Source organism: Ovis canadensis, chromosome 5 (assembly GCF_042477335.2).
Source record: "Ovis canadensis isolate MfBH-ARS-UI-01 breed Bighorn chromosome 5, ARS-UI_OviCan_v2, whole genome shotgun sequence".
NCBI classification, from domain to species: domain Eukaryota; kingdom Metazoa; phylum Chordata; class Mammalia; order Artiodactyla; family Bovidae; genus Ovis; species Ovis canadensis.
This window is the reverse complement of record NC_091249.1, coordinates 52,389,027-52,413,544: the sequence shown is the minus strand read 5'-3', so window position 1 is coordinate 52,413,544 and position 24,518 is coordinate 52,389,027. Positions and strand designations below refer to the sequence as shown.

At 43.7% G+C, this 24,518-nt stretch overlaps 1 protein-coding gene across 1 annotated transcript in view; it reads left to right on the top strand.

Annotated features, from left to right (window-relative positions):
- Positions 1-24,518, top strand: part of COL23A1 (collagen type XXIII alpha 1 chain) — a 387,317-nt gene that overhangs the window by 876 nt on the left and 361,923 nt on the right. The window lies entirely within an intron of this gene.

Below are 24,518 nucleotides of genomic sequence, written 5' to 3'. Positions count from 1 at the left end.
GTCTGATGACTTGTCACTGGTAGCAGCTGCTATCCCCAATGCTGATATACTTGCAGAGGTGTGGGTCTCCAGCAGACCAGAGGATTCCTGGTGGCGGGAAACCTCTGTCAGACCCGGGCCAGGGTCCTTGGAGGGACATGGTCAATTCAGCCTGCCCTGTCCACCCTCTGAACCGTCAGGAAAGTGTTTCGGAGCAGCTCCATCTTGGGGGTGCTATGCTGTGCCTTGGTCTCCTTGGGCTCCGTGCGCACTCAGGGCGACGGAGACTTGGGGACGCCAACATCAGCTTGGCAGGTGAAGAGTAGAAAAAACAGGGCCAGAAAACCCAGATTCTAGTTTGCGTTGACTCCACCTGGGCGGTGCCGCCTGGGCATTGTGGACACAGCAGATCTTAAGTTTCCTTGCTAGAAGTGTCATATAAGATTCTGTGACACTTCTGATAAGGTTGCTGTTATACCTCTTCAAAGCAGAAGCCACATTCGGGACTTCAAACTTGCACCCATCATGTTGATCAAAACCTCCACCTTCTGTGCAGTGGGGCCCGTCCCAACAGAATGGTGGTGGTAGACTGGCCGGCACACCCTTGGCTGTGCTGTGCTCCCTTGCCTGAGCCATCCTCCACTTCCTAGGAAAGGCGGCTAACCGGAGATCCCAGCATACTCCCCAAAGTGTTAGTCACTCAGCCCTCTCCCACTCTTTGGGACCCCATGGACTATAGTCTTCTAGGCTCCTCTGTCCTTGAGATTTCCCAGTCAAGAATACTGGAGTGGGTTGCCATGTCCTTCTCCAGGGCATCTTCCCCACCCAGGGATTGAACTCTGGTCTCCCGCAGTACAGGCAGATTCTTTACCATCTGAACCACCAGGGAAGCCCTCAAAGGACATCCTTAACTACAGTGTGAAAAGCACTACAGAGTTTCAAGGTAGAGAAGAGGAAGGGTAGGCTTGTTACTGTGGAGTCCCCTGAATTGTGCTCATCTGTGATCTTTAGTAATGAGCTGTGTATCCACTGTTGAGTTGATTTGAGTTCTTTAAAGGGAGCAGGAGAAGACTGCAGCATGCCTTCTTGATCACCATACCTATTTCTTAGTCATTTTAAGCCAGTATTACATCTCTTCTATCTTGGTTTTGGACAAAATTGCTGCTTCGTAAAATGATTTTCTACGTTCCTCCTGAAAGTGCCTGTAGACTTCAGAAATCTTTCTGGAGCACTGCTGGCAACTCCTGGTATTGGTTTCATAGTTGCAGCCCATTATTTTTTGGCAAATCCTTAGAGACTAGGGTGTTGAACTGATTTATGGAAGGCTAGTAAAATTTCTACCTGTTAATGCAATAAGCATGGCTGTTCTTTTGAATAGGGGGCCCCTCTTACTTAGAAAAAAATAAACTACTAAGTTTGATTGAGTACATCAGAAATCCTGGTAAAACTTTTTATGAGGAACTTGCAAATTGTGTCCATTCCAACAGGGAGGAGGGTCCTAGGAAAGCAGCCACCACTGCGAAGTGTGGATTAAGTCCTGAACTACACAGATCATAGGAAAGACTGCAGTTGCTTCATCCTGCTTCCAAGGAGTTACTGGGCAGAGTATTCCATCTCTGTCTCTCTCCACCACCAGCCCCTTTTCTCTTCTTCAATAGTAAGGTGAAGGAAAATGTCAGATCCTGGGATTTTCACTTGAAATTTGCTGTTCCATTCTGCAGGCTATACCTTTAGCATAGGACACATCTCAGCTAACCAGACTTGATGTGGAGGAGTCTCTACTTGGAGCGTCTGAGATGCCATACTACAAGTGCTGTCAGGGTTGAGCTTCTGGCTGTTTGCGTGCCCCTGTGAAAAGGCATCTCTTTCCCAGGGCACCAGGCTGTTCCTTCTAGCCATTCTGCTCACAGATGTCGCTGGATGGGAAGTGTACACAGCCTGGACAGTGACCATGAGAGCCCCTGGCTGAGATGAGGGGACTGTGGGAAGTGCAGTAGTGGGAGTTGGTAATTGGCTTTAAATAGATCTGAATATAACTTAAAAAAAACTATTCAGTATGAAAGACAAACAAATGATGAACTGAAAAATCTCTTAAAGAAAGCACATTTGTACTTGAACATGTTTTTCAGTTCTAATTGTTCTCAGGAAGCATCCTTTCAGCCTGTGCTGAAGTGGTTGTGTATGTGAGGGTGCTTGCAGCTTGTCCTTTTACCAACAAGCTTGTTTTCAGAGAAGAGAAATCCTTGCCAACTATACACACTTTCATGTCAGAAAAATAAAAATAGGCCTACAAAAGCCACTGTTAACATGGAACCCACTGTCTTTGTTCCCTTGGGAACGGAACCCTGAAATAACTTCTTTGGGACTGATCGATGAGCCTGATAACATAAATACAGAAGCTACAAAAAAGAATATTCATGATAACTCATGATTATTAAAGACCCTTCCCATGGTATGAAATAAATGGTTTTCAGAAAATAAGCAAGACTTTGGAGCAAGAGTCCTTAACAATGTATCTTCAGTATGACCCCAAAATATAAATGTGAAACAAGCATCTGATATGATGCTTTTTAAGTGCTTTAAAAGCTTGCCTCAGTAATCAAACCTCCCCATTAGTTATACCTATAGTTAAAGTATTACAAAAGCTTAAATTTTAGAGTAAATAAAACAGCTGCTGCTATACCACAGTAAAAATTTTAATGCAAGGATTAAAGAAACATTTAGTATTAAAGGAAACTATTTCCAGCTTACAATGGATTTGTTGTTGGCTATTGGTCTTCCCTTGTCCAGACCAATCAGTTTGAAAACAAGAAAAACCCGAAGATTCAGGGGAAAATTCAAGCCCTTTCCTTCACTACCATCAACTATATATATATATATAAGTGAAGTTAGCATAAAACCTAGAATCAAATGGAGCTTTTTCGGCCTCTGTGGCAGCTTATCACTTGTCAGGATTGCTCTGTGGTATACTGGAAACGCTGTATAAATCATAGCTACATTTATTTCCTTGACATTTCCTGATTTCCAAACCAAAAAAAGTTTCTTTCCACTTACTTCCTGGCATGTTCACTTTATCTCTCCACTTTTTTTGGTTTTCTTTTTGCAACAGTTTAGGAGAGCTTTAAAATAACAGCAGCATGTTTAGAACAAGCCAACTGTCAGGGTATTCCTTTCACAACGTGTTTTGAAATTGTTGAATAGGACTTTTATGCATTGGCTTTAAAGATTTATAGCATCACTCCTGACATTGGGGATCTGTAAGCTGAATGAATTTATACCAGCAGGCAGAGAAGGGTAGATGATAAATGGGATTTCAGTCCCACAATTTACTAGTCCTGGCATCTAACCTCTTCAACTTCCTGAGCTCCAACTTCCTCTTTCCTAATATGATGGCCACAACTACCTATGCAGTGATGTGCAAATTAGGTAATGCAAAGTGTTGGTCAGTAAGCCTTTTGATGGCAAGTACCAGAATACCCTTGTGGCTCAGCTGGTAAAGAATCCGCCTCCAATGTGGGAGACATTGGTTCGATCCCTGGGTTGGGAAGATCCCCTGGAGAAGGGAAAGACTACCCACTACAGTATTGTGGCCGGGAGAATTCCATGGACTGTATAGTCCATGGGAGTCGAAAAGAGTTGGACACACCTGAGCGGCTTTCACTTTCATCAAAATACCCAAGTGTGATCTCTTAAACAATGCAGTTGTTGAATTTGCTTGCACAACCAGAGAAGCCTGAAAGGCAGGCTGCAGACCTTGGGTCTGTTCCATGACTTGGCCATGACTGGGTTCCAGATTATTATCTGCCATTCTCATGGCCCCAAGAGGGCTGCTGCAGCCCCAAGGATGTGTCATCACAAAAGAATAGCCAAGGTAGAAGGGAAGAGGGCAAGAAAAAGCCATCTTCTCGAGAGCCTTTCTCCTTTATTTGAGTCAGGGAAATGTCCTTATAGCCACCAGCCAGAATCGGGACCAGTGACCACCATCATCCTATCAAGGGTAATGGGCTTGCCACAGGAGACTCTGGCCGAGTTTGGTACATCCTCTGAGTCTGGGCATGTTGCCAGTGGAGGAAAATTGTAGCTTTGTGTGGAATGGAGCCTAGGAATGGCTATTAGGAAGCAACTAACAGTGGCAGGCGGTGCCCTAGAATGTTGCCCTATTAGGAGGACAAGAGTGGGGATAGAGGAGGGGAAAATCATCAAACTGTGGTGCCGCAGTTCTCATAACCATATCCTCTTCACTGCTGCACACTTTGGGAACACTCTCCTGCTGCGAAATTTCTGTTTCCTTCAATGTCCTGCTCTCCAGCTCTGCCTCTAGCCATAGTCGAAGGCAAGGTTGATTGTTTGGGATTCTCTCTGGCACAGTCCTATGCTTTGTAGTTTGTGATCTTGAACCCTTAAGCGCCTCCTGTTCTGATCCCAAAATGACTGGCTGGGGTGGGTGGGGATGGCGCTCTAGGGTTCTGCTTTCCAACTCCTTCCACATCATGGCACACACAAAAAATGATGACACCTGCGTATTACCGTGCAGTAAGTGGAAGAGGTTCCTCGGGCTGGAGGGAGCTGTCCTAGCGGCTCTGAGGACCGAGGAGAGCAGTAAACCTGAATCCACATGTGATGCCTTGTACCCATCAGATGTGCCCAGACAGCTCTGCTTCCCCTCCTCACCCCAGCCCCAACTATAGGCCCCCTTGGTTTTTTTCAGCATCCATATCTCACTGTGACCTCCAAATCCCCTTCTAAAGTGTGTACAGTTACAATCATGATCCCCAGAGCAGGATGTTTCTTTACCTTTATTAAGCATCATCTCATTAGGTTCCACCTTTCTAGTTGTCTTTGGATCCTTATTCTATCAAATAGCAATGTGACAGGACCCCAACTCTCACTGGCTTAATTAGAAAGGGAATTCATTGGCTTGAGTAACTGAAATGTCTGGGGATATGTCTGCTCAGGCACAGTTAGAGGTGCCTTGATTTTGTGTTTCTTTGTGTTGGCTCTGTGTCTGTCAAAGATCTGCTTACTCTTCCCATGAAATGGCAGAGCAGCTGCCAGCAGCTCCGAGTCCATATCCTCAGTGTTAGAGTTTCTCTTTCCCAATAGTTCCCCTGAATCACTCCAGTGGTCAATATGGTTTTTGCCTCAGCTGGTCACTGAGATGAGCCAGGCAGCGTCTCCAATCACAGGGTCTGGGGGTGGGGGATGGATCGTGCACCTGTGCACATCCGTGTGTACCCCACTGGAGCTGAAAGGACTGGGAGTGGAGGATGGTCCCTAAAGGACAATTTGGAGTGTGCTTATTAGAAGAGGAAGAAGACATGGGACCAGTCAAATCAAGCAAATGATCATCCAAGGAATAACAAGAGAGGGGCTTGGGCAACAAGCTGGAGCCACATACTGCAGAAATTCTTCCTCAATTACTTGACATCCAGCTAAAGGATTTTTGATCAAATGGGATAGGCTGTAGGTTGGTAGATACTTATTCTGTAGGTGTTTATGTATATTGATAAATCAGGGTTTATCTGTGGTTGTATCAAAATCTGTATTTCTCTGAATATAGTATGCTCACAAAACGTGAGCTTAATGAGTTATAGGATAACTTTAAATCTTAAAACTTCCCCACAACACCATCATGAATTTTGGAAGACAGAAGTTATTGCCCTTGTTTTACAAGGGAGAAATGTCACTGAGAGGAAGCACATGACCTGTTCTGGGCACACAGGCCAGGCCTAGGCTCTCTCAGGGCAGCAGAAGTCTTTGGCAGGAGGAGTGATAAGGGAGGGTGTGTCTTCTCCACCCTTTGTATGAGGTCCAGCCGAGGGTGGTCAGGACCGCCCGCTCCCAGGGCCCACCTTCCTCAGCCCACTTCCATCCGCTTCCCAGGGATTGTTCTCCCCATAAGAGTGTACTTGTGAGGAAGAAGGCTGTTCTCTGCCCTGGCTGAGGAGTGTTGGGGTGCCCTGAGTCTTGGTGACCTGGAGCAGTGAGGCCAGGAGGTTGCTCAGCTTTGCCTGGTGCTGTGGGTGATGGTGGCCTCGAGGGGCCTGAGTCTGAAGAGGAGGTACTCTGGACAAGAAATCAGCAGTCCACTGTCTTTCATCTGTTCAAGCTGCTGTTACAAAACTGGATGGCTTAAACAACAAATACTTATTTCTCACAGTTGAGGAGGCTAGGAAGTCCAGAATCAAGGTATCAGCAGATTTGGTGTCTGGTGAGGACCTGCTTCTGGTTCATAGATAGCTGTCTTCTCGCTCTGTCTTCATAGGGCAGACAGAAGGGTTGAGGGAGCTCTCTAGGGTCTCTTTTTTTGTTTTCAGTCAATAAGTTGTGTCTGACTCTTTGTGACCCCATAGATTGTAGCCCGCCAGTCTCCTCTGTCCATGGGATTCTCCAGGCAAGAATACTGCAGTGGGTTGCCATTTCCTACTCCACGGGATCTTCCCGACTCAGGCATGGAAGCTGCGTCTTCTGTGTTGGCAGGCTGATTCTTTACCACTGAACAACCTGAGATGCTGGCGTCTCTTTTATAAGCATACTAATTCCATTTGTAAGGGCTCCACTCCCATGTCCTAACCCCCTCAAAGCCCCCATCTCCTAATACCATAATATTCGGGATTGGGTTTCAACACATGAATTGCAGGGAGTGAGGGGCACACACATTCAGTTCATAGCAGCCTCTACCACCTGCTGGCTATGTGGCCCAGGCTGCTCCAGAACCTCAGTTCTCTACTCGTGACGTGGGGCTAAGAGCACTGCTCAACCTGTGGGGAGGGGCCATGGTGATTCAGGGAGAGAAGGGAGGGCTGGACAGAATATTCTGTGCAGCCCAGGGTGAACTCTGAGCCTTGGATCTCACTGTTCTTAAGTAACAAGGCCCCACAGACCTTTGGTATAATCCTGTACCTTCAAGGAGCCTTCTCTTTCACCACAAATTTCTATACATTTCCCCTTTTTCCCTTATAATTCTGACTCCTGACCCCCCACTAGGCATTGTTAGGTGTTGATGGGAGACAGAGTTCTTTCAAACCCTTTTCTCTTTGCTCAGGAGCTTCTCAACTCATCCTCCTTTAGGATGTTAGACCCAGTGTTGGGAATTAGCATGGCCTGCTTGGCAACCCTTCCCCTTCCTCCTTTTTTTTTTTTTTAAATTTAAATAACCAAGATGTATGCTATTCTAACATGTTATTGATGATCCCACCACCCTAAAACAAGGGCTATGTAACCTTTTGCATGATTTTCTCCAGTCTTTGTTTGGATGTACAGATTCATATATCTCTAAGTGTGCACACTGTTTACACCTTGCCTCTGTGTATTTTAACCTTTTTATCAAAAACATTTTTCCAAGTGCTGTGCGGTCCTTGTGGTCATGACCACATAGGATTTCATAGGTGGAATCTATATCCCTCTAATAACAGGATATCTAGGCCAGTCCACACCTTTGTTGGTACAGTACAGCTGATGGTTTTGTGGGGAAGGCATCTTACTTCTATTATTTTTTATGATGTAGAGCAACTGCCTAAAGAGGATTATTTTTAGGGCTTTGTATTTTGTCTTGATTTTGAAATGTCCAAGTTTGTCCGTGACGTACATGTTTATCCTCCTATGGAATTCCCAAACTGTTAAATCAAATGATTTTGTTATATCAAATTTAAATCATATTGTTAAATCAGGCTTCAAGTTTTATGATGGGAAAAGTGGATTCAATCTGTCTTTCGGTTGAGCTTTTATGTCAGTTACGTCTGTTGTTGTTGAAAGCCAAAGCAAAAAGCAAATGATAAAGAAGCCTGAAAATAAGATTTGGAAGAACTCTGAAGATTTCATTTCAGAATTAGGCTCATTTGTTGATTTGGTGCAGAATCGTCCTTAAGCAGTGCTGTGCGGAGCCGGGCACTGCACTCCGTCTGCGATGCAATTTCTAATTCTGTGAACAAATGTAACAGTGTTTGGTAAACTTCTCCATAGGCCACACACGACCTCCAGCTCTTCTCCAATTGATTTCTCCATGTGTAGAATCAGGATTAACCTTTGTTGACACAGGCATTTAGAAAGCCGCCCTTCATCATATCTGGAAACATATTTCAGTATTAAGCACCAACCATTGGGAGAAAAAAATAAGTTTGCAGATATAATTTTAAAAAAGTACTATGTCTGCCCTACCGGATTTTATTTTATCTTATTCTTTATTTTGGCTCAGATGGTAAAGAATCCAACTGCAATGCAGAAGACCTAGGTCTGATCCCTGGGTCGGGAAGATCCCCTGGAGGAGGGCATGGCAACCCGCTCCAGTATTCTTCCCTGGAGAATCCCATGAACCGAGAAGCCTGGTGGGCTACAGTCCATGGGATTGCAAAGAGTCGAACACGACTGAGTAACTAAGCACACATTATTTATTTATTTTTGGCCATACTGCGTGACTTGTGGGATCTTAGTTCCCTGACCAGGGATCGAAGCCAGACCCTCAGTGATGAAAGCTCAGAGTCCTAACCACTGGACTGCCAGAGAATTCCTTGTAGATATAGTTTTAAAGAAAGGCATGTCTATGTACTTCTGGAGGCTACAGGGGAAATGGTTAAGGGCCTTCCGGTGTACACCTTGGACAGAGGTTCACATATTTGTTCTTGTGGTATTTCTTAACAGCCCCATCCCAAGCCCTGCTACACAGGCTTCAGTCTCCCAGAAGGGGCAGTGACCAACTCCAGGTGGGAGTGGCAGTGTACACCCAAGCCTGGATGACCTGACTGAATCCCAGCTCTGCACCCTTTCTGCAGCCTCACAGCAGCCCCCCCAGGGAAACGATACCTTAGCTTTTCCTGTCAGTGTGGACATCCTCTGCAGGTGTTTGATATGTAGAGCAGCAGGGAATACTTTAGCTTTAAGCAGAACTGGGTTCACATCTGAATTCTGCCATTTCCCAGCTGTGGTGGTGTTGTTTAGCCGCTGAGTTGTATCCAACTCTTTTGCAACCCCATGGACTGTAGCCCATCAGGCTTCTCTGATCATGGGATTTCCCATGCAAAAATATTGGAATGGGTTGCCATTTCCTTCTCCCAGGAGTCTTCCTGCAGAGGATCAAACCTGCGTCTTCTGCTTTGGCAGGCAGATACCTTACCACTGAGCCACCAGGGATGCCCTCCCAGATGTGCAGATTTGGGTAGATGGTTGTTTTTCTAAACCTCAGTTTGCTTATCTACTAAATGGGGATTACTGTATTTGCCTCATAAGGTTTCTGTGGGGATTAAACCAGTTGATATGTCTGAAGAGCTCAACACATCGTATACATCCTGAAAATGGTTCTTTTTGTTGGAATACTTTCTTTGACTGAATCCAGAAGGAATGTCTTTGTCTGCTAATTGGACAGGAGGTCCTGTGGTTACAAGCACAATCTTAAGATCTTTTTACCACTGGGGTTCTGCCATCCTGTTAAGGACACACAGAACAGAAAAAGGTGTCAACATGTCCAGTCTCTGAGTCAGTGATGTGAAATGTGACTTGGTTGTTGAAGAAAAGCAGACTGCATTAGTTTCATTGCCCCATTTTTTTCAGTCTCTCCTTTGAGCAAAATGAGATTTTTCCATTTAAATTACAAATTTCAGTTTTGATCACAATAAAAATATAATTATTCATGAAAATTATTAGATGGATTTTCATTGTGAAAGGGCTCTCAAACACCCAATAAGTTTGCTTTAATTAATAAGTTAGTCTGCTTTCATGAATATGCAGTATGGCACAGGTACTCCAAATGCTCATGATTAAACCAGTGAGTTAAGAGGCCTCACACATATCTGTTTCGATTCATATTGGTAAATGAGAAAACCTTTGTTTTTCTGATGTAGTCACAAAATCGGGGACGTGGGAGTACCTTCCAATAGGTAATGTGAACTTTTAAAACAGAATTTGCTTCCAACTTTACGTTGTGAAATAAACCATAAAGTAGTTAGAATTCTGGTGTTTTCAGAAGACAATTTAAATAAAATCTATCAATACTTAACCTGGGCCTCCAAGGAGGATCATCACACAAAAACCAGGGTCTGTCCATTTACATAACTGGGCCTTTTTGTGTGATGTATGAGCTGTTAGCATCTTGTGTTCACACCCATCTTTTGGTTCAGATGAATGAAGGACAAGTTCACACAGCACTGGGATGTGTGTGTGTGTGTGTGTGAGGGTGAGCCAGTGCAAGGACTGGGAGAGCCTGAGAGTGTGCATGTGTATGGGTGTGTATGTGTATGAGCAAGTGTGCACACGTGTGAGCATGCTGCCTGTGTGTGTATACATGTGAGTGCACATATGTGTCTAAGTTATGTACGTGAATGTGTGCATGTGTGGGGGTATGTATGAGCGTGTGTATACACATATGCAGATGTTATGTTGTCTCGCTGATCATGCCTACTACGCCCATTGTCTTGCTATATCTCACTGTGCGCACTGTTTGCTGAACCCAGGATAGGCAAGGTGGAAACAGGGAAACTGGAAGAAAACTCAAAGAGCCATAGGAACTGCAGGCATGTTTATTTTCTCTGGGCTGGCAAAGCAGCCGTAGCAGCAGACATAACATGACCTCTCATAACATAACCTCTCCTAAAATAACATCCTCAGGGCTTTCCAGGTGGAACTTATATTTGCTTACAGAACAAAAGTAGCCTGTGGCCAAGCAAGTGTCTCATATCACACGTGCAATGCTATAAGTCATCTCAGCTGTTACATAATCACTATTCACAAAACATGGGGCAAGAGCACATGGGGCGAGAGGGCATGACCACGCCATCTTGGCTAACTTGTCTTTTTCCTACATATATGCACACGGGAGCTGGGAGGGAAGCGGGAAGGGCAAGACCAATGTAACCTCTTGCCTCCCCACAGAAGTTGTCCCACCTGGAAGCCTGGCACAACTCAAGCCATTGCTTCAGAGCTGGGAGACCTGGGTTTGAGTCTGGAGCTGCCTCTAAACTGACCACAGTGTCCTGGGACAAAGTAGTCAACTTTTCCAAGCCTCAGCTTCCTCCTCTGGAAAGAGGGTGATGGTGTCTGCTTCACTACGTTTCTGGGAGCATGGAGTAAGGCCCTTTCCCTGGGCTTCCCGAGGTGGTGAGGGGTCAGCACTGCCCTCCTTACCTCCTCCCTGCATGGCTAATCCTAGCTACGGGGCTGCCAGGGCTGCTAACATCAGCGTCACATCCTCCCTGGGGACAATTCCTCCTCCTCCTTCCAGCTCCTGTGATGAAGCTCACACCTTAGGAGTGGCCGTGAATGAGCTGAGCTGGAAGAAGCCCCATAGTATCACTCAGCCCAGCCGATCCAGGTTCTGCTGCTGATGTCTTCCTGGGCTTTTGTTTAATTAGTGCTCCCTGAGTCCATGCCCCAGACAGGTCTGGCTACTGATCATTCTTCCCATTCTTCTTCTTAAATATTCTCAAAGATGTCTCCCTCCCCTCACCCCCACCAACCCTCCATGCCTCTCATCACCTGTGGGCTCATAAGGTGAAAACGTCTCAGTTTGCCTGGCAGTCAGTGTCCTTTCAGCCTGCTCCCTGCCTCCTCTCACTTCCATGCACTTGGGGATAGTGGGGAAGTGGAATGGGGCAGGGGCAGGGGTAAGAGAGGGCACCCCATCTGTTTTAGTGTACTAGTGCTGCCCTAACAAATTACCAGAGTCAGGGTGGGGGAAAGAACAGATGTTTCCTTTCTCATCATCCTAAAGGCTAGAAGTCTGAGATCCACATGTGAGCAGGCTGGTTCTTCCTGGGGCCTCTCTCCTTGGATGGCCGTCTTCTCCCTGGTCCTCACATGGTCTTCCTTCTGTGTGTATATGTGTCTGAATCTCCTCTCCTTAAGGGGACACCAGTCATATTGGATCAGGGCCCATTATAATAGATTCATTTTAATTTAATTATCTCTTTAAAAACCCCATCACAAATGTAGACACACTCTGAAGCACTGGGGGGTTAGGACTGCAACACATGAATTTTGGCAGGGGACATGATTCAACCCACCAGCATCTAATTGGACTTGACACAAGAAATGCCAGATGTGCACTAAGGATAGGATCAAGAGGGCAGGGGTCAGCAAGAACAGGTGGAGCCCAGTGCGGGGGTGTGGAGAAGGCTTGGAGGCCCCGCGTGGGAGCAGTCGAGTGCTCTCTTCAACATACCGGAAGCCATGATGGAAGGAACTCCCTAGCGGTTCAGCGGCTAGGACTCCGCATTCTCACTGCCAAGGGCCCGGGTTCATTCCCTGGTTGGGGAACTAAAGACCCCACAAGGCACACAGTGTGGCCAAAAAGGAAAAAGAAAAAACAAAGCCATGATGGAAATTGTTCATCCCCCTCACATAGCTCACATAGGCGGTGGGATTTCTTTCTGTCACGCTGGTGTAATGAACCTTAGAAGAGGGGTTCTGATGGGAAGTGATGTGTGTGTCTTTGGAAAATAATGAATGGGAACATGAATTAACAATTCCTGGAGACTTGCATTTTGTTTGCAAACCACACCTTTCAAAACACACTTATGTATTTTGGGACTGAACAAGGACCCCTAAGGAAATGTTTGCCAATGTGGTTTATAAGAGTCATTCAGCATGCCAATGAAAGTCACTCATTAAACTCACATTCTTTAGAGAAAAGTTTCTGAGCTCCTGCCAAATGCCTGGGTTGGGCTAGATGTTCTCATTGTCTTTACCTGGCTCTGCCAGGATGTTTACCTGGCACCGTGGTGGAAGCTGAAGCTGAGGATGGTGAATGGATACCTCCTGAGCCCAGGATTCCTGCCCTGCCAGCCAGCCAAGCCTGTGGGAGCCAAGGACCTAGGCATCCTTGTCCTCCGGCTTTTGTTAGGTCATAAGTGACATGTAGTGAACTCCATATATTTGAAATGTATAATTTGCTGCATTTTGACACATGTATACACCTGTGAGATCATCTCCACAGTCAAGATAGTGAACACGCCCAAGACCATGACCCTCAAAACTTTTCCTCTTTCTTCCTTCCATTCTCTCCCTTCCATTCTCTCCCACCTGCCATCCAGGTATTGCTGATTTCTTTTCACAATTGATTAGTTTTCCTTTTTGTAAGATTTTTATATGATTGGAATCACACAGTATGCATTCTTTGGGGGTGGGGAGAGGAATCTGGTTTCTTTCAGTATGATTACTGACTCTTTCTTGGATATTTTTGCATACATTGTTAGTTCATTCTTTTCTGTTACTATTATTATATGGATTTGTCCATCCTAAAGGAGATCAGTCCTGGGTGTTCACTGGAAGGACTGATGTTGAAGCTGAAACTCCAATACTTCGGACACCTGATGCAAAGAACTGACTCATTTGAAAAGAACTTGATGCTGGGAAAAATTGAGGGCAGGAGGAGAAGGGGACAACAGAGGATAAGATGGTTGGATGGCATCACCGACTCGATGGACATGAGTTTGAGTGAACTCTGGGAGTTGGTGATGGACAGGGAGGCCTGGCGTGCTGCAATTCATGGAATTGCAGAGTTGGACACAACTGAGTGACTGAACTGAACTGAACCACAATTTTTTATTGCTTTCACCTGTGAGTGGATATTTGGATTATTTCAGTTGGAAACTATTACAAATAAAGTGAACATTCATGGACAAGTCTTTGTATGGAGTGTACTTTCATTTCTTTTGGGTATAAATACCTTGGAGTAGAATGGTTCATTGTCTGGTAGATGTGAGATTAACTTTTTAAGAAACTGCCAAACTCTTGTTCAAGACCATCTTATTATTTTACGTTCCCAGCAGCAGTATATGCAAGCTTCATTTGTTCATATAGTATGTCTCTTTTTTGGGAGGTGCTTTTAAGACTTTCTTTTTATCCCTGGTTTTAAGCAATTCAATTATGTTATGCCTTGGTGTAGTTTCCTTCGTGTCAATTTTGCCTAAGTTTTATTAAGATTCTTGAATCTGTGAGTTTATAGTTTTCCTCAAAATTTGAAAAATTTCTTGGCCATTTCTTCTTCAGATGCTTTTTTCTCCTCTCCTTTGTGGAACTCCAACTACATACACATAAGGCCACTTGAATCCAAAACTCACTGACATGCTCTTTTTAAAATAATTCTTTCTCTCTGTGTTCATTTTAGGTAGTTTCTATTACTGTTTACTAATCTTTTCCTCTGCAATGTTTCAGTTCAGTTCAGTCGCTCAGTCGTGTCCGACTCTTTGCGACCCCGTGAATTGCAGCACGCCAGGCCTCCCTGTCCATCACCAACTCCTGGAGTTCACTCAAACTCATGTCCATCAAGTCAGTGATGCCATTTAGCCATCCCATCCTCTGTCATTCCCTTCTCCTCCTGCCCCCAATCCCTGCCAGCATCAGAGTCTTTTCCAGTGAGTCAACTCTTCGCATGAGGTGGCCAAAGTACTGGAGTTTCAGCTTTAGCATCGTTCCTTCCAATTAATCCTTTCTGACCTGTTTTCCAACTCAGACATCATAGTGTTCATCTCTAGAATTTCAGTTTAGGTTGTTTAATATCTTTGATGTCTCCACTTAACTTTTTGAACATAGACCACACAGTTCCAATCCTTGTTTTAAGGTCTGTGTGTACTATGGCAGTTGTGGGTCGTTCTCAATTAACTGATTTTTTCTCCTTATTATGGGGCCTATTTTTCCTGCTGGTAATTTCTTGTTATATGCCAGACATTATGAGTTTTACCTCTCTAGGTGCTGGATATTTTTGTTTTTCTACCAATATTCATGAGCTTTGTTAGGTCATAGTTGTTACTTGGAAATAGTTTAATCTTTGGGGATTTTGTTTTTAAAATCCATTAGGTGGAATCAGAGCTACATTTAGTGTAGAGCTGATTATCCCCTACCCCTGAGGCAGGACCCTTCTTGGTCCCCTGCTCAGTGTCATAACCAGTGCTCTTCCCAGCCCCACGTGAGACCTGGGCACTGTTCCCTCTAATCCTTTCCTTACCTCAGGTCTCTTCACACACACGTGCCCTCTGCTGAATACCCAGTGAAGATGCTTGACGGCTTCCGTGGTTCTCTGTGAGCGGCTGTCACCTACCAGGCCCTTTGTTCTGCAAACTCTAGCTACCTTGGTATCCCTGGACTCCTAGCTGCCAGGTTCCACTCTTCTTCTTGTGCCACAGCCTAGAAAACTCTCTCCAGGCAAGAAGCCAGAGTAGTTTTTTGTTTTTCTGTGTCTTTGAGGATCATTCTCCTTCCTTGCTTTATCTCAATATCTTCAAAACCATTGCTCCGTATATTTTGTTTGTGGGATTTGTTGTTGTTGTTATTTGGATTTTTGACATTGCTTTAGGCAGGAGGGTAAGTCTAATCCTTCCTACTCCATCTTGCCTAGAAGTAGAAAGCCGTGATATAGCTTTAAAGATTTTTTAGAATAATTTTAGATGTATGTAGAAATATTGTGGGCTTCCCTCATAGCTCAGTTGGTCATCTGCCTGCAATGCAGGGGACCAGGGTTCGATTCCTGGGTCGGGAAGATCCCTTGGAGAAGGAAATGGCAACCCACTCCAGTATTCTTGCCTGGAGAATCCCACGGACAGAGGAACGTTGCAGGCTATAGTCCCCAGGATCACAAGAGTTGGACACAACTTAGCGACTAAACCACCACCAGAATCATTGTACGTGAATACATAACCATAGTGCATGCATGCTAAGTCACTTTAGTCATGTCCGACTCTGCAACCCTTTGGATTATAGCCCACCAGGCTCCTCTGTCCATGGGATTCTCCAGGCAAGAATACTGGAGTGGGTTGCCATGCCATCCTCCAGGGGCTATTCCCAACCCAGAGACTGAACCCACATCTCTTATGTCTCCTCCATTGGCAGGTGAGTTCTTTACCACTAGCACTACTTGCAAATCCCACAGAACCATAGTACATTTGTCAAAAGTAAAAAATTAAATGTGATGCAATACTCTGGAAGGCTCAATTCTAAGACTGCTCCTAAGATTACCATTCCTTGTTGTACACACTTTGTATGAGTCCCTCCCCAGGAGTGTAGGCAGAACCTGTGATTATGATGATAAGACTGAGTTACTCAACCTATGATTGAGTTACTAATCAGTTAACTGGGTTAATTTAAAAGTTTATCCTGGGTCTGAGTTAATTTAATTAGGTGAGTCCTTAAAAAAGATTGGACCCTTCCCTGAAGCATGAGAGGGTTTGTGGACAGGACCACATGGCAAGGAACTGGCAGCAGCCCCTAGCCAGCAGTTAGCAAGGGCTGGAGGCCTCAGACCACAAGGAACCACAAGAACTTGAAAGAGGACCCAGAGGTGCAGAAGCACTGAGTGACGCATTGATTTTAGCTTTTTGAGACCCTGAGCAGAGAACCAGGTTCATCTGTGTCTAGACTTCTGATCTCATAAACTATTAAGATAGTAAATTTTTGTTTTTAAAAACTTCTAATTTGGTGGAAAGTTGTTATGCAACAGTGGAAAATGAATATGATTGCTATTAACTAAAAAGAACCAGGTCAAATTCATGAGTAACAATAACCTACTATTCATCTAGAAAGATCTCAATAAAAACTAGTGTGAAAAACAAAAGACTCATGTGAAGGCCAGCATGAAGCCATGGACCTCTCTCATCACCTCCAGTTTTCAGGGTGCGTTTCACACTCTCATATTGTGGTTCAGTTGGAGACAGTTAGAATTCTGATCAAGAATGGATCTATTATATGAGAATATATTTGCAAATTATATATGTGATGAGGATATAGTATCTAAATATGTAAAGAACTCTTATAGCTCAACAATAGACAAAAAACCTAATGTAAAAATGGACAAGCAGCTTGAACAGACATTTCCTCAAACAAGATATGCAGATAGTCAGCAAGCACATGGAAAGGTGCTCAGCATCATTAGTCATTAGGGAAATGCAAGTCAAACCCATAATGAGATACCATTTCACATCCATTACGATTTGTTAGTGAGAATGGATCTTCATACACTGCTGGTGGGAATGTTAATTGGTTCAGCCACTGTGGAAAATTTTGGTGGGTCTTCAAATTGTTAAATATGGAGTTACTATATGACCCAGCAATTCTACTCCTAAATATACACCCAAAAGAATTTTAAAGTATTCAAACAGTACATGCACTTATACTTATGTTCATAGCAGCACTTCTGACAATAGCCAGAAGGTGGAAACAGCCCACATGATCATCACAGAATATATGGATAAACAAAGTGTGGTATGTATATACAAATGTAGTACTATAGTACTATTAAGCTGTAAAAGGAACAAAGTACTGACACATGATGCAAAGTGAATGAATCTCAAAAACGTTTTGGTAAGTGAAAGAAGCCAGACACAAGAGGTCACATGTTGTGTAATTCTATTTCTGTGAAACATCAAAATTAGGTCAGTCCATAGAGATAGAAAGCAGATTGGTGACTGAAAGGAGCGAGGAAAGGGAAGTTACTGCTTGATGGGCACAGGATTTCCTTTTGGAGTAATGGTAATATGTTGGAACTAGATGGAACTCCATAAAAGTGGTGGCTGCCCAACATTATAAATTCCCTAAAGGCCAGTTAATTTTTCACTTTAAAATGGTTAACTTTATGCTATGTGAGTTTTGTCTTAATTTTTAAAAAACAATAATCTGTTACAGAAAATAGCAAAGTTATATCCTAATCAGTAGTGAGTGAAAGCTTCTCAATTGTGTCCTACTCTTTGTGATCCCATGGACTGTACAGCCCATGGAATTCTTCAGGCCAGAATACTGGAGTGGGTAGCCTTTCCTTTCTCCAGGGGATCTTCCTAACCCAGGGATTGAACCCAGGTCTCCCACATTGCAGGTGGATTCTTTACCAGCTGAGCCACAATCAGTGGCTGCTGCTGCTACTGCTGCTAAGTCACTTCAGGCGTGTCCGACTCTGTGCAGCCCCATGGACAGCAGCCCACCAGGTTCTCCAGTCCCTGGGATTCTCCAGGCAAGAACACTGGAGGGGGTTGCCATTTCCTTCTCCAGTGCGTGAAAGTGAAAAGTGAAAGTGAATCACTCAGTCGTGTCCGACTCTTTGCGACCCCATGGACTATACAGCCTACCAGGCTCCTCCACCCGTGGGATTTTCCAGGCAAGAGTACTGGAGTGGGTTGCCATTGCCTTCTCCGACAATCAGTGGCAAGTGACTGTAATTCTGTTACCCTTTTTTTTTTTAAGTCTTTATTTAGTTTGTTACAATATTGCTTCTGTTGTTAACAGTCTGTTTTTTGGCCCTGAGGCATGTGGGATCTTAGAATCTTAGCTCCCCGACCAGGGAGCCAACCTGCACCTCCTGTATTGCAAGATGAAGCCTTAACCACTGGACCACCAAGGATCTGTACCCATTTTTTAAGTGAACCACAGACTGCATTTAGCTCTTCTCGCCAGTTTTTCTTCTAATGTTCTTCTCCTATTCCAGGACCCCATCCAGGAGACCACATTGCATTTAGTTGTCTTAGCTTTCCAACCTATGACGCCTGCTCAGTCTTTTCTTGTTTTTTATGACTTTGACAGTTTGAAGGCATATTGGTCAGGTATTGTGTAGAATATCGCTCAATTTGGACTAGTGTGATGCTTCTCATGATTAGACTGAGTTCTGAGTATTTGGGGAAAATCCATTCGGGTGGATTACCATTGTCACGACATCATGTCAGTGGTCTGTGATGTCAACATGACCTATCACTGTTGACATTAACCTTGGTCACTTGATTAAAGCGGTATATGCTAGATTTCTCCATTATAAACTTACTGTTTTCCTTTTCCTACTCTACATTTTGGAATTAAGTTCCTAAGTCCAGGCCATACTCAAGGAGAGGGGAATTTAGCTCTACCTACTGGAGACAGAAGTATCTACCTATAGTACTTAGAATTCTTCTGTAAGAAAGGTTTGTCTCTTGCCCCTATTTGTTTATTTACCCAATCATTTATATCAATATGGACTCATGGGTATTTAATCTGTTATTTAGGTTTTAATTCAATACTACATCCTTTATTTTGTTGCTTAAATTGTTCCAGCTTTGGCCATTCTGAATTCTTTCACTTTCTCCTGTTTCTTTGATGTACCTGCCCTCCCCACCCTTAAAGCGTTTCCTTATTTTTTGATACTACAAGATACTCCATGCTTGTCTTATATTTTTCCTGCCCTTGCTCTAGAAGCAGTCATTTCTCTGAGGAGTCATGGTTCTTTTCATTGGAGAATGGTATTTAGAAACCAAGATCTGGGTGCTGAATATGCTTATTGCTACTAGGGAGTCATTGGTTATAGGTCTTCTCTGCAAATGGCAAAGGCACAAAGAGTACATGTGTACTCTTTTATACTCACATAATTGTAATTATTTCTCTATGCATCTGTCTGTGTATATAACATAACATGACCTCATAGTGATGTCTCTGACCAATCCAGCACCACACTGTTCATTTTAGCTTTCCCCATTTGCTTATTTGTAACTTCTTTCTCTGACAGTGAGAAACCTGACTCCATTACCCATAGTTTATCTACTTATTTGCTCAACCCCAATATATATGCCTAGTAATTTCAAAATTGCCACCCTATACCCCTGTGTGAAAGTTATACCTACCAGAGTATTGCCTTTATAGGCAGTATCTTTGGTCTTCAGCTCACAGTTCTCAACTGAAACACTATTTTGCAAAGTGACTCAGGTCAACTGCACGTTTTTCCCCAACTACTTTCAGTGAGGTTATATCATGTAATTTTAATATAGTTACATTAATTTGTCTCAGTCTGCGTTCCATCCTGGACTTTTTCAACATCCTAGTTGTTTTTTAAAAAATTTGTATCCATTAAAGTTTCCTCTTTGTGATGTATGGGCCAATAGTTTTTGACAAATGCATGGAGTATATCCATCATCCCAGCACCATACAGAACAATTCTCTCACCTCACAGGTCCTCCATGAGTCTTTTTGTGCTTCATTTCTCCTGCTCCCTCAGTCTTTGGCAAATATTGACCTAATTTCTGTCGCTGTCATTTTGTATGGCTTGGATTTTTTACAGCAACTCTTTTTTATTAGACATGAAAAGTGCTTGTAAACAGAGGTTGTCTTACTTTGTGATTGAAGTTAGTCGATACCAGGGTTCTAGTCCAGTCCTGACGCTTACATTCCCCTGAGTCTCAATTTTCTCATCTGTGCTGCTGCTACTGCTGCTAAGTCGCTTCAGTCATATCCAACTCTGTGCGACCCCATAGACAGCAGCCCACCAGGCTCCCCTGTCCCTGGGATTCTCCAGGCAAGAACACTGGAGTGGGTTGCCATTTCCTTCTCCAATGCATGAAACTGAAAAGTGAAAGTGAAGTCGCTCAGTCGTGTCCGACTCTTAGCAACCCCATGGACTGCAGCCTACCAGGCTCCTCCGTCTGTGGGATTTTCCAGGCAAGAGTACTGGAGTGGGGTGCCACTGCCTTCTCCATCTATAAATGAGTCTAAAGCTTGTCCTAGCTTCATGGGATTCTTGGGAGGACTCAATAAGATAACAGTTGTTGGCACAGTGCCTGGCTCATAATAAGTAATCAATAAACGATGGTAATAATACTTTATATTTGTTACCCTTATCATCACCAAAATTGTCATGATCACGGTGGGATGTTTAAAAAGACTGTTAAAGAGACCAGGATATGCTGCTCTCTTGAGTTGCTGGTGGTTATAAGAATGTACCCATGGGCCCTTCCCTACAGGGATTGGAAGGAAGGCAGAGAGGATGTAACTATAGCAGGACTTTGATCTTCTGCAAGCCTTCCTCTGGTGTTTGTGGTGCCTGTGTGTTTTATCAGGGTTGATCCTGAAATTAGGGCTTCCTGAGAAGACAGAATCATGTCTGTCACTCAAAAATTGCACGAGGCAAGGACATTTTAGGGCTTCATTTTGGCTTTTCTCCTCCCCAGGATTTTTTTTTTCCCCCACTGAGAAGATATTACAGTGTGGGAAAAACTTTTTAAAAAGTAAATCACCATGATCCATACACCCAAGCGGGCAGATATTTTGGTAGTTGCTGCCATCCCATGGCTGCATTTTTACACAGATGTAAACATTATTTATTGTATCATAAACATTTTTCTGTGTTGCTACATAGTTTTCATAATGATTTTTCATGAAGATATGACAGTTTCATGATGGGGATTCATCATCCTTCTCTAAAATATACCCCCTGTTATGCAGTGTAATAGATCATGAATATAATTTTTTTTACTCCTAATGATTAATTTCCTTGGGATGTATTTCCTAGAGTAGGAATTTTCTGTCAAAGGATAGGAATGCCTTTGTGGCTTTATTTGTAGCACTTTGCAGAAATATAATATAATCCTTTTTGTATATTAATCTTTATTTCATCAAAAGGCAGCTGTTCAGGGATGTGATCAAATAACTGATGCAGTGTTTGAGACTAATGCTTCAATAGATCACTGATAAATTTTACCATCTGAAAATTTGGAAACCATGATTTTCCCTGATTAGTTTTCTCCCAGCTCTCACCACCCCTTCCCCCAACTCCAAGTTCTTCTCAGTTCTTTTGGAGGGAACTCCCAAAGTCTTGAGTCTTTTCTCTGAAATTCATTCTTTATTTACTTTTGGAGTTAGGACTTGTTTGCATATGTAAAACCAAGACCATATTGTTTGCAGATGCTGGGGTACGTATAAAAAGTTGAGGCTTTTGAGTCATTTTTACAAACCAGGACACAAAAGATTTTCTCAGGAATTTAAAGAAAAGGCATTGAAATAAAGATTATGGGATTGAGTTTCTAATACAGACATTTCACTTTTTTGTTCCTAGTCAGGTTGTTTCAACTCCAGAGTTAGGGACTCTAAAATGGGGAAAGAGTAGAGGACTAAGAGATAAAATTTTGCAGATTCACCATCTAATCCAGAAAAACAGATGCACAGAAGGAGTTAGAATAAATAACGAAACAAAAACTCAATCAGTTATTTGTGACTCCATCTACTGGCCTTAACAATACATTTTTCCCCCTTTCTTCAATAGGTTTCTGTTTAGTTTTTGTTTGAAGATAAGAGTAGCTTAAAAGTAATTGTGTTTCCTATCAGCATTTGATAAAGTCCCCTTCCCATCAGGGAGCTGCCCAGATGTGATGGCACTTGTTGAAAGCAAATTGTTTTTTAGCACTAAATTCTTTTGTTACTGAAAAAAAGGAAAAAAGAGTGTAGTTTCTAGTCTTTCTAGAAATGATAAAAACAGATGAGAACTTCTGGTTCAAATTGACTGGCTTAAACTAAAAGGCTGGATTATTTGTCCAAGTGAATTTTGAAATCTGTAATAGTACCTGCCAGTACAGTGAGGGGAAAGTGAGTTCTGAGGTCCTGGTCTTGTGCCTACAACAGGGCATCTTCTGTGGCATTCCAGTTCAGTGAGGATGGGCGTGGCTGGGATGCTTCCGAGTCCAGTGGGCATGGTGAGGTGGGGGTGGGAGAGGCGTCTGCTGCTGCTGCTGGTGTCACTTACCTGGTAGGAGACTGTGACAGCTGTGGGGAGACTTCTTTAGGTTCTCCGCCAACCCAGGCTGCTCTCAGGGTGGCTCTGAGCCAGGTGGGCAGTTCTAGGCAGAGGGTGTCAGGTTTGAGCAGGAGTGAGTGACAGGTGGGAGTCTGGAGCTGAGAACCTGGGGCCAAGAGGCAAGCCAAGGCCTTTGGTTGATGGGAGGGAGGGAGAGGATGGTGTGGGGAGGATAGAGAAGTTTTGTCGTGGTACTGTTTTCACAAACACCTGTGATAAAAAGGTTCATAATCGTACATCCTCCAGTTATACCTTGACCTTAACTCCAGCTCTTTTCAATCTCAGTCTTTGTGGCCCATCTGGAAAGTGAGGGTGAGGCTAGTAGGTTGGAGTGGAGGTGGAACTTGAAAAGTGCTTTGTAGGGACCAGAGCCTACCCTGTTTTTGTTTTTTTATCTCCGGCTCCTGGTGCTGGGCTGTTCAGCCCCATTTACTGATTGATTGATTGATGGCTGTGGCCACATGGCTTGCAGCATCTTAGTTCCCTGACCAAGGATTGAACCCAGGCCCTCAGCAGTGAAAGTGAAGAGTGCTAACCACTGAACTTTCAGGGAATTCCCTGTTTAGCCCCTTCTTGTGTGAAACTTCCAGGCTTGGTGGTCAAGGGCTCAAATCTGAGAGTGCCTTTCTTACTTCCTCTAAAACAGTGATTTAAAAATTACAGTTTTGTTTGTTTGCTGTGCTATTTTCCAGGTCTTTGTACTTGCATTTTTAAATTTTTATTGTTGAGGAAAATTACATTTTAAGGTTTGAACCTTCAGTAACCCTTTTAGTGGTGGTATGCATTTTTAACTCAAGTTAATACATTTGGGATTTGCTTTGCTCTATGTTTAGGAAGTTGTTTTGTTTTCCCCAAGAAAAAGGTTAATACTTTGTATATTCTTGTCAAGACTCGAGTCTTGGCTAGTTTTGGGATTATGGGTCATTGCTTCACTCCCCTAAATCCAGATATGGGGTTGGGGATTAATTTCTTAGTTTTTCCAAGCTTGTGTCGCCTGTGATGCAGGGACAATAATTCAGCCCTCACATCAGGTGATGATAATGCTAGGGCTGTACTGTGACTTGTCATAGTAGCAGAGCTGGGCCTTTTGATTACATGTCTATGGTAATTCTTTTCCCTTCAGCCAAATGTAGCACAGGGCTGGGCATGTGTAGAGATTCTTGTTAAATTGTGCTAAACCAGATTTCCTAGGCCAAGGTAAGAAAGAAGGAAAATATCGTCAGGTTGCATTAAGCCTAAGCCAGTGGGTCTGAAGACTATGGGCTAGAGGGGCTGCAGCCAAGGGGGCTCTGGGGTTCCTTGAGGTTCAATGGGGGCAGTCTCTGGATCAGGGATAGCTATTAGGAGTAAGCTTTTTTTAAAATTATTTATTTTTAATTGAAGGATAATTGCTTTACAATATTGTATTGGTTTCTGCCATAAAGAAACATGAATCAGTCATGGGTACACATATGTCCCCTCACTCATGAAACTCCCTCCCACCCTCTTTCCACCCCTCTAGGGTGTTACAGCAGAGAAGACAATAGCAACCCACTCCAGTACTCTTGCCTGGAAAATCCCATGGACGGAGGAGCCTGGTGGGCTGCAGTCCATGGGGTCACTAAGAGTTGGGCATGACTGAGCGACTTTACTTTCACTTTTCACTTTCATGCATTGGAGGAGGAAATGGCAACCCACTCCAGTATTCTTGCCTGGAGAATCCCAGGGACAGAGGAGCCTGGTGGGCTGCTGTCTATGGGGTCGCACAGAGTTGGACACAACTGAAGCGACTTAGCAGCAGCAGCAGCAGGGTGTTACAGAGCCCTGGTTTGAGTTCCTTGAGTCATACAGCAAATTCCCATTGGCTATCTCTTTTACATAGGGTAGTGTGTATGTTTCCATACTCTCTCCATTCATCCCACCCTCTCCTTCCTCCCTACTTCCCACATCCGTAAGTCTGTTCTCTATGTTTGCATTTCCACTGCTACCCTGCAAATAGGTTCATCAGTACTATTTTTCTAGATTCCATATATATGCATTAATATATGATATTTGTTTTTCTCTTTCT